The sequence below is a fragment of the Dromiciops gliroides genome, chromosome 2 (assembly GCF_019393635.1).
Source record: "Dromiciops gliroides isolate mDroGli1 chromosome 2, mDroGli1.pri, whole genome shotgun sequence".
Taxonomy (NCBI): domain Eukaryota; kingdom Metazoa; phylum Chordata; class Mammalia; order Microbiotheria; family Microbiotheriidae; genus Dromiciops; species Dromiciops gliroides.
The window spans coordinates 352,233,554-352,244,813 of record NC_057862.1 but is presented as its reverse complement, the minus strand read 5'-3'; the positions used below and the strand labels follow the sequence as shown (position 1 = coordinate 352,244,813).

Here is an 11,260-nt window from a genome sequence, read left to right as displayed (position 1 = left end):
ATCTTTCCCCATGTATATGTATATATACACACATACATACACATATACACACATATAAATATATTATTTCCATATATAATACATAGCATCTATATAGGATTTATGTTATATTTATGTTTTATATTTAATATTTCAGGAAGTTAAAGATCCACTCTCCAGATTGAAGTATATGAGGAAATAAGTGAAGGTGTATTTATACACACACACACACACACACACACACACACACACACACACACACACACACACACTGTTACCTACTGTCTAAGTGACTGAACAATCACTTAATTTCCTTGGTCTTTATTGCCTTGTCTTTAAATTAGAAGGTTGGGCTAGAAGGCCTTTAAATCGTGTTCCAAATTTAGCACCCTTTATATTATGTTGTGTTGTCCCTCACAGGGACCCTTCTTTTTCTTTCTTTCTTTCTTTCTTTCTTTCTTTCTTTCTTTCTTTCTTTCTTTCTTTCTTTCTTTCTTTCTTTCTTTCTTTCTTTCTTTCTTTTCTTCTTCTTCTTCTTTTACATTTGCAAAAAATGTCTAATTTTTTTCAGTCAGTTTTCATATTCTAGATCCTTGAGGGATACAGTATCACTCAGATCCTGTGTCCAATGGCCTTGGCAGGAAGATTGCATCTGAACTTGGCCCAAACCATTCCACTATTACCATGAGGCCCAGTAACTTTCCCCCAGATCACTCTTGTTCTGTTAGGTTTCCCACCAGGAGTCACTGTGTTGTTTTTTGCTTTGTATACATAAACACATCTCTTACCCAAATAGAATTCAGTTTCATCCTGAGCATGCACTGCTTCAATTTTCAAAGGAGCTGTATGTTTCCTATGGTTTCACAGGCCTCACTTATAGCCAGCAAAAATGGCCTTGGACCACAGTCTTCCAGATATTTTGCTGTTCTATAAATCCTATTTCCAGGAAGCCTCCCAGGCTCCAGGATGGAAGAAAAAGGACAAGGACCCTTGTTTTGGCCAAATCACCTCTGCCCTGATTTAGGTACAAAATCAGGTCATTCAGTCATACATCTAGAGTTGGAAAGGGGCTTAAAGATCATTTAGTCCAATCCCTCATTTAAAAAGTGAAGGAATAGGCCCAGAAAGGTGGAGGGACTTGCTGAAAACCACACAAGAGGTAATGAATAGAGCTGGGATTTGAACTCTCTATAGCACATTATTTTAAAGGCAACAATTATTCAGAAACACCATTTTTTATTTGACAGAATGAATTTCAGTGGCCAGAAGTTGGAGTTTATTTAATGACATTTTCTCCAAAGTAAGAAATAACCTATCAAACATGTCTTTTGAACAAATTTTAATAAACAATTGAATAAGCACATAGTAATTGGAAGTTTCCAAAACTAGGCAAAAATAAATGTGCCTTTCTATAATGTAATTGAGGAAAGAGATGGCACAAGGAATCATTTCTCTTCAACAAAGGAATGAAGGTTTCCACAGAAACCATAATGAACAAATTTGACTTTGCTATGAATGTCCCTAAAAAGAGAAAAAAATGAAAAAGTTTATGTGGAAGCAAACCCTTAATTTCCATATTTTTCAAATGAAAGGACTGACTTTGATGATTTCTAATGATGATCCCCCTAAATCATATCAACCTACAATACAAAGGGGCCTTCTTAAACAGCTTCAGACAAATTCAGAAGATGGGCACAAATGTTTGAAAGAAGAACCTCTGCAAGGAAAGAATTTACTTGTCCCATGGCAAACATTCTTTCCCCCAAAGGCTACACATGGGATTTCTCTAACTCAGTGGCAAAATGACCCATATAGGCAATTGGAATGACAAGGAATATGAACAGGCCTGTGTATACTCAGGGCTAGAAAAATCTCACTCTTGGAATATTGAATTGCTTTTTCTAAAAGGCATGTGAGAAACAAGGATCTTTAGGAAAACATATAAATTGAAAGGAAAAAATACAAAAAAAAAAACCCCTCCAGTTCTTTAAATTTTTCAAATAAATGGTACAAGAAACTTCTTGAGCTTTCTTTTCCACTTGGCTGAACTCTTAAAAAACAAACAAACAAAGAAAATTTGGGAGATTTTGGTTGTGCTACATACTCTCATTGTGGTTGTGTATGGGGATAAGATCCTTGAGAATTGTATCAAGTTCCAGATTCTTTTTTTTTTCTTTCTACCATCAAGAGTATGTGTAGACATCATGCAAAAAACCTCAGTTTTAATTCTAAAGATCCTCAGCCCTGTTAGCCTGGAAGCATTTTCCTTCTGATAGTCACTAAGTCCATAAGTTGGCTTAGGTTTCCTCTGTTTGAGAGAGCAAATTGCTATTCATTTTGTTTAAGGTTCCTTTACATATTTACTGATGGAATTAACCTCATTTTTCATTCCCCAAATTCAAAGATAGGATGTAGGAAGAGAGATCCCCATAATAAGCTTTAAAATGCTCTAGAAATCAAAGCTTAGGATATTAGGCTGCTACATACTTTTTTTTGCAGGTCAATGAGGGTTAAGTGACTTGCCCAGGGTCACACAGCTAGTGAGTGTCAAGTGTTTGAGGCCAGATTTGAACTCAGGTCCTCCTGAATCCAGGGACGGTGCTTTATCCACTGCCCCTACCACATACTCTTAGATCCAGTGACACTTGCCTCTTGTTCATGAACAAGAAAATACATCTCTCTCTCTCTCTCTCTCTCTCTCTTTTTTTTTTTGTGGGGCAATTGGGGTTAAGTGACTTGCCCAGGGTCACACAGCTAGTAAGTGTTTAAGTGTCTGAGGCCTATTTGAACTCAGATCCTCCTGAATCCAGGGCCCGGTACTCTATCTACTGCACCACCTAGCTGCCCCAAGAAACTACATCTCTTGACTACAGACATTTTATCTGATTGTCCCCCATACCTGGAATGTTCTCCCTCCTTATTTCTACCTACTGACTTCCTTGGTTTCCTTTAAGTCCCAAAGAAAATTCCCATCTTCTTAAGGAAAACTTTCCCAATCCCTCTTAATCCCAGTGCCTTCCATTTGTTAATTAGTTCCTTTTTTCCTAAATATACCTTATTTGTGCATATTTGTTTGCTTATTATCTTCTACATTAGATTTTGAGCTCTTTGAGGACAGACCATGTTTTATTCTTTTTGTATCCCTAGCACTTAGCACAGAATCTGTCACATAATATGTACTTACTAAAGGTTTATTGACTGGCTGACTGACTAATTAGAGAAGAATTTTTGGGACAAGCCAGGCAATCCAGCCCATTTGACTACTGGGTAAGCAACCCCAAGCATGAAACTATCTCCAAAAATGGTGGTTTTGTTATACGAAGTCTGGGGCTTCAGCTTCAGAAATTGTACTAAAAGAGAAGCAATATGGATTTTTATTTGGGGAATATGGATTGTAACTATATGGCAATTACTTTTCAAGACCCAGGAAGAGTGATCTGCCCTATTCCTGTACTTACCAATAGAACATGCAAAACTGGCAATAATTTTCATATGTCTTATTATCTGATGCACAAATAGGATCTAGTTGCTGGGCACATGGGAAGGCCTGTCTCTCCCTGTATTTTTCACAGTCAGGCTGTAAAAAAAAACACATATACACAAACACATTACATGTCAATTGCACAAGCTTTTATTTATCAAGAGCTTACAATGAGCCAGGTACTATGCGAAACATTGGGGGACCAAAGATAAAATCAAAATTACCCCTTGCCCTCAAGGAGCTTCTATTTAACTGATAGAGGACAAAATATATAATATGTATGTATATGTATAGGTATAGGTATATGTATAGGTATATGTGTGTGTGTGCATGTACATGTTTATGTGTATGTGTATGCATATGTGTATGTATATATGTGCATATTTGCCTATATACATATATATGCATATATAATATATTATGATGGGTTTTTACTTTGTTTCTTTCTTTTTTGTTTGAATTTTCTTTCATACAATGACTTATATGGAAATGTTTTACATGACTGCATAAGTATAACCTATATCAGATTGCTTACCCTCTTAGGGAAGGGGTAGTGGGGGGAGGCGGGGATAGAATTTATAACTCAAAACTTTTTTAATGTCAAAAATTGTTTTTATATGCAATTGGGAAAAATAAAATACAATTTTAAAATATTATAAGGGGGAAGAGAAGAGAGCCATAATTAGCATGGGGCAACTAAGGTATGTTTGTGAGGATTTCTGTAAGATCAAATATGGGAAGGGAGTTTCTTAATGTTGCAGAGGAAGCTTGTTTCAACCATTACTGAAATTGAGGCTGAGCTGAAGCAGAGTCAAATGAAACTTGAATCTCATAGATTCTCACATTGTTAAAGCAGGACACCTTAAAGACGGCCTTGTCTAAATCCTTTGATTTATAGAAGAAGCAGAGATTCATAATGAATACCTCTCCAGAGACTCAGACTCACATCTACTGACTCCTCATCTAGCCAGTATCCTTTTAGCCAAGTTGTTGAAATGTATCCTTCCTCAGGACAAACGTCCTTCCAGGGCAGTAGCCTCCAGTGTCATGATTCAAGACAATCAGCAGAGCTGGGTGCGTAGAAGGAGTCCTTTCAGGAGCACCCAGGTCTGGCCCCCAGCACTCCCATCAAACCTTACCCAGGAATATTTAAGCAACCTTAAAGGACAAAGCTTCAAGGGAAAGAGAAATTCTAGTGGAGATGTTTCTAAGAAGGCATAGTCCTCCTCACAGGTTCAGAATTTTTCTTCTCTTTCCCCAACTTAAAATTCTCCCACTCCCTACAACTTCTATCCCAAGGAAGACTATGATGAGAAATGATAAATTACTAATCCTACAACATAATTTTCCCCTCCCTAGGGCATCCCAACCCTTGCAGGAAACCCCAGATTCCCAAAGTGAACAATCTTTAAGCTTTGAGACTCCAGAAGTTTTGTGAAGCAAAGAAATGTCAAAATGCCGGCAAGAAAATATTCCCAGGATCAAGGAAGTAGAGCTATCTTGGAAAGCATGGCCTACCAGCCACCCGTGTCTTTCCCAGAACCTGATGGGCTCTTCTCTCTATTATTCTATACAGTAATGTTAAGAAAGCCCTTCCCAATTTGTTTTTGGTCCCTGAAGGACTACTCCCCACTCCAGGTGTAAAATATATTACAAAGAAGCCCGTGAAAGGCCACCTGTGGGGTTTTAGGCCACTGGTGTAAGGATTGGCCTATCTCCCAACTCCCAAGCAGAGCTTGTGTCTTGCTAACCTTGACATTTGCCCAAGGCACCCCTGAAATAATCTCTGTTATCCCAAAAGAAACTTGCTACATTTCAATATAGCATAAGGAGAGATAATTTGATACTTTTTAAGGGTCCAAAGCAGGTTAGCTTCAACCTGCCTTTCAGCACACCCCCAAAGATGCTCCCTATAAATCTTACTACTCCATACCCATCCCACCCAATAGTAAACAGTGTTGGTTAAAAGTGGGGAGAAACAACTAATTATTCTTGATAACATGGCACTAAGATTGGTTTAAATAGAAAACTGATAATTGGTCCTCTTCCCTCACAGACGTGTGAATGGGTATTCTCCTCAGGAGTAGATTCATGGTATCCTAATATCTTTGTATCCTCCAGTAGAATGAAATGTATTTTCCACAATTAACATGTGGCTTTCCCTGGGCACAATTTGTGGTGCTTGTCCAGCTACAAAAAATTCCATTTAGGATTCCTCCTGAACCCTAATATTATTTCTCTTGAGGCTCAGGGGAACAATTACTTAGGATAACAAATACTACCTCTCATCCTAGATCTTACTAAAGTCCAACTTTCTTCATGAAACCTCTCCAGATCCCTCTAATCTTTACTTATATTTTACTTGCTCAAATTCCTATTGTAGTCATGACCTGCCAAGCTCAGTTTCAAACTTGTGCTACTATTACTCACAGATTGTTGTTTTTGTTCTTTTTTCTTAAGAGGACCAATGACACCACAGATTGCTTGATTCTGTTGTCAACCTGACTTGTGTGTAGATATATCTTCCCAACTAGATTATAAATTCCTTGAGTGCTGCATGACTATAATTGTTTCTTTTGTATCTCACAGGGCTTACCACCTTGCTGGAGACACTCTTGGTATTCACTAAGGGACTTGATGAACTAAATAATCCTGTAGAATGTAAATTCCTTGAGGACATTTTTTCTAGTCTTTTCATCCTTTGCATGTCTTGCATACCATAAGCAATGAAATTTCAACACTATGTTGCATTCTACATATTCAAAATGTTTTTGAAAAGGTTATGTTAAATAGTTCCCCTTACTTTCAAGAAGGCAGATATTCAATGTGTCAATTTGGCTTAATATACATACACAGCAATCATAGGGTCTTAGAACTCCAAGGGGTCTTAGAGATCTCTTAGTTTAACGTTCTCATCTTACAGATGAGAAAACTGAGACCCTGAGAGGAAGTAATTTGTCTAAGATCATATAACTAGTAACTATTCTAGACAGCATTTAAACCCAACACCTCTGACTCTAATACAATTCTAATGTCCTTTTAGCAGTCAAGAATCTACCACACTACTTACCCCCATAGCATGAGTATATATTCAGGCATCTATCTATATGACTTCCCACATCATTTACCCCAAACTGCGCTCTGTGTCTTCTGCCTAATCATCTCAGACTTTTTGACATGTGGAATGAAATATTTTCTACTATATTTCCAATTAAGTGGCATTCCTCCTTCATACTAGTTACTCTGAAGTTGAAAATTATTGATCACAAATGAAAGATCTGAGCCCATCTCATAATACAGGGAAAAAATAAATTTACCCGAATTGGGATTTTATTTTCCTTCTTAAAGATACCTAAAACAAAAGCACAAAAGGAGAAGGTTAAAGAATATAATGTACAAATCCACAGGATACCAGCAGCAGCAGCAGTGCATTAAATCCTGCCTAGGATTATGCCTAACTGTTCATACAGTAATGTGTGCCTTAAGGTAAGAACTGGGCTAACATTCCAAAGAGAGAGGAAACTACAAATCCTGAAAACTACAAACCAGTAAGTTAGATGTTTGCCCCCTGCCAAATTCCATTAGAAAATGGGTGTTTTAGAACACTTAGAAAAGAAATTGGAAGGCAGAAATTAGGTAAAATTGAAATAGTAGTAGTAATAACAATAGTGATTATGATAAAAAATAATGTTAACTAACATTTATATAGTACTTTATGGTTTGCAAAGTGCTTTATAAATGTTATTTCATTTGATACTCACAATAAGCCTGGGAAGGTAGTGCTATTATTATCACCATTCTACAGGTGAGGAAATTGAGGTAGACAGAGGATAAGCAACTTGCCCAGAGTCACACAGCTAATCATTGTATGAGGTCAGATTTGAACTCAGGTCTTCCTGACATTAGGTTTGGTGTTTTATTCTCTATGCCAACCAACATCTCACATCATTTACTTAAAAAGGCTTAAAACTGTGTATACTTTTTAGCAAAGAAAGACCATGAAATGAAAGGGAAAAAAAGGAAGAAGAGTGTTATTGGAGCATCTTTTTTTTTTCCTTTAAATAAGAAAAAAGAACAGAAGGTAATCCAGAAAGAAGGTCCAACAAGCAGGACACCTTTGAAGACCATAGGTTGATATTATTATTCATTTAAAAAGAAACACAAACTGTATATAATAGAAACTAGAATTTTCACGTGGACTTCTCTATTTTCTATTATGTATATGCAAATGTCTGCTGTATTTGGTATTTGTTAAGGTCAGAATAAAAATTTTAAATCAATATTTTTAAGTAGTTAACATGAACTCACTGAAAATAAGGTATAATTAAATCAGTCATCAAGCAGTCATTAAATACCTACTATGTCCCAAATACTGGGTGGTCAGAAGAAGGGTTATAAATACAGACTGAAGGTATATTTGAAGAACTTTAGTGTTGACTGTGAGACATGGGAAACACTGGCACAGGACCACCCAGCATGATGTGCCTACATCAAAAAAGGTACTATAAACCATGAGCAAAGCAAGATAGTAGGAAGCATAAAGAAAAATGAGCTGCACAAATCCAGAGCCACCTCTACCTTAAATGTTATAACAGACTAGTTGTGTCTAATCTGTGGTAGTCAATTCTGAAATCACATTAAACTGATCAGCCAAAGCCAAATACATTGTATCCTGACCCCAACATCATGATCTTATTGGTCTTCTTCAGTGAAGGATGAACAACTATTTCCCAAATACTATCCTATATACTAGGTATATAAATAAAATGAAGAAAATAATACCTACTAGAGAAAGGAGCTTACATTCTAGTGGGGTTTTGAGAATAAATATCTATATAACTGTGTTTGGAATAAAAACATTTATGAAGCACCTAAGATCATAGATGTAGAGCTGTAAGTGACCTCAAGAGATCAACTCCCACTTTTTTAGTGATGAGAAAATGAGTAATGGAAACTTTAAACTTACCAAAGATTAGACAGGGAACAAGCATCAGATTAATATCATTGGTTTTCATAGAAGCATAGAGCCTCAGAATCAGAAGGGACATTTGAGGCCATAAAGTATAATCTATAAATGAGCTGGAATTGCTTCTAAAACATTTCTGACAAGTGTTCATTCAATTTCTACTATAAACGTCCCTCATTATCAGGAATTGATTTCATCAAAGAAAAATAATAAATGTTGGGGTGGGGTGGGAAAATTGGGACACATACACTGTTGGTGAAGTTTTGAACTAATCAAACTATTTTGGAGAGCAGTTTGGAAATATGCCCAAAGAGCTACAAAAATTTGATCCAGCAATACCACCCCCAGATTTATATCCCAAAAACATAAAAAAGAGAGTGTGTGTGAAAGGACCTATACATACAAAAATATTTATAGCAGCTCTTTTTGTGATGGCAAAAAATTGAAAATTGAGTAAATTCCCACCAATTGGGGAATGGCTAAACAAGGTGTGGTATATAATTATAATGGAATATTACTGTTCTATGAGAAATTATAAGCATGATGCTTTTGGAAAAAAATCTGGATTTACATGAGTTGATGCAAAGTAAAATGAGCAGAACCCAGAGAATATTGTGAACAGTAACAGAAATACTTTATGATGATTAACTACAGGTGACTTAGCTATTCTCAGCAATACAATGATCCAAGACAATTCAAAAAACCTCATGATGAAAAATGCTCTCCATTTCCAGAAAAAGAACTTATGGATTCTGAATGCAAACCGAAGCATACAATTTTTTACTTTTTGTGGGGTTTTTTTTCATTTTTTTCTATTGGGTCTGTGTCTTCATTCACAACAGGACTAATATGGTCACATATTTTGCATGATTGAAGATTTATAACCCATATCAAATTGCTTACTGTCTTAGGGAGGGGAGAGGTGAGGGAGAAAGAAAATTTGGAACTCAAAAAAAACCCATTTTAAGTGAATGCTAAAAATTGTCTTTACACGTAACTGGGGAAAAATAAAATATAATTTAATTATTTTATCTACTTAACAAAATATACACCCATTACTCAGAGCCCTACAAGTATAATTAAATAGGATCTTTTGTTAGGAAATGATGTATAGATTGGCTGTTCAAAAACTCTATGTGACAATAGTGATTAAGAACAAGGGACTCAAAGGTCAGAGGATCTTGATACTTTTTAGGAATCCTTTGTATCTGATCAGGAATATAAATTATCTAAGAAATTTGTTTCATTCCTTTGGCAAGTAGGTAGCACAGTGAATAGGAAACTGTACCTGGTGTCAGGAAAATTGGAGTTGAAATATGGCCTCAGACACTAGCTGTGTGACCTGGAGTAAGTCACTTAACCTTTGTCTGCCTCAATTCTCTCATCTATAAAATGGGGATAATAATAATGCCTACCTTCCAAGTTTGTTGAGAAAATAAAATGAGATGATATTTATAAATATTTATATTAGTAAATAATACTTTTAAAGCACTTTGCAAAGTTGAAGCACTCTATAAATTATTGTATATTATAGGGCAGCTAGGTGGTATAGTGGATAGGGCAACAGCCCTGGAGTTAGGAGAACTTGAGTTCAAATATGACCTCTGATCACAACTGTATGATCCTGGGCAAGTCACTTAACCCTCTTTGCCTCAGTTACTCATCTGTAAAATGAGCTGGAGAAGGAAATTGCAAAACCACTCTAATATCCATACCAAGAAAATCCCAAATGGCATCATGGAGGGCTGGACATGACTGAAATTACTCAAAAAAACAAACAGTAATTTCTTTTTATTTATTATTCATATTAACAACATAAATCATTGATGTTGTTGTTATTGTTATTCACTGACTACCCCAGGTTAGTATCTTCATATAAAACCTGTCCTTTGAAAGGTTCATGTCAGATTATCCCCATTGCACATCCAGCCTGCAGAAAGCACATCAGAATGAGCAGTTCAGAAAATCTTATCTTGATACTAACCATTTTAATTAATGTGCTCAAAGCACACAAAGTGACTGAAACAAAGAAGTTGTTCATATTCCCTCCTGTATGTCTGAAAGATCAGGTCTTTAACATGAAAGACTCAGAACATTTCTCACCTGAAAAACCAGGAAGTGCCATGATGAATACCCCTAAGAGGACCTTGGCTGTCAGTAGGAAGAAAGCCATCTTTTATCTCTTTGGAGAGTCCTGGATTCTCTGTCAGAAAATATCACAGAATGATCATTTTAAAATAAGAACCAGGTTCCTCATGTCGAGAGAAGTAGGTATCCTAGTTCCTGTGCCACTTCAACTGGATTCATGCTTTCTCTTTCAGCAACACAGTCTGGGACCTTCCATGAACTTACTGTGTGTTTGTCACCTTCAGGTTCTTCCCTTGAAAAAATATGTTGGTCTTATGATTTCTAAGGTCCCTCTCACCTAAGAGAAGACCTTGACCCATGTGAAAGAGAAATTTCACATAGACACACAGCTTGTAACCTTGACTGATCTTTCCTGAGTCAAACTTCCTGTGATCCTACCCCTTTCCTTGGGTCCTGCTGTCATTGCTGTTACCCTAGGGTTAATAAGAGACTGTTTCCTGCTTTACCTTTCTAAGGTCATCCCTCCTAGTAACACACATCATGACTAACTCAAAGTGCACTAAATTCCAAGAGTGACTTCCAGAACCTGTAGTATGTTGGGGGAACCTGTTTCATGATCACCAACACAACCATCATCACAGCAGACACATACTAAGCCTTGAGGTTTTTAAAGCACTTTATATACATTACACAACAACTCCATGAAGTAATACAGAGGTTAGTATACCCATTTTATAGATGGGGAA

General features: G+C 36.5%; 1 pseudogene; it reads right to left on the bottom strand.

Moving 5' to 3' along the window:
• Positions 1-564: 564 nt before the first annotated feature.
• On the bottom strand, positions 565-10,599 carry LOC122738866 (annotated as a pseudogene).
• Between the last annotated feature and the right edge of the window lie 661 nt (positions 10,600-11,260).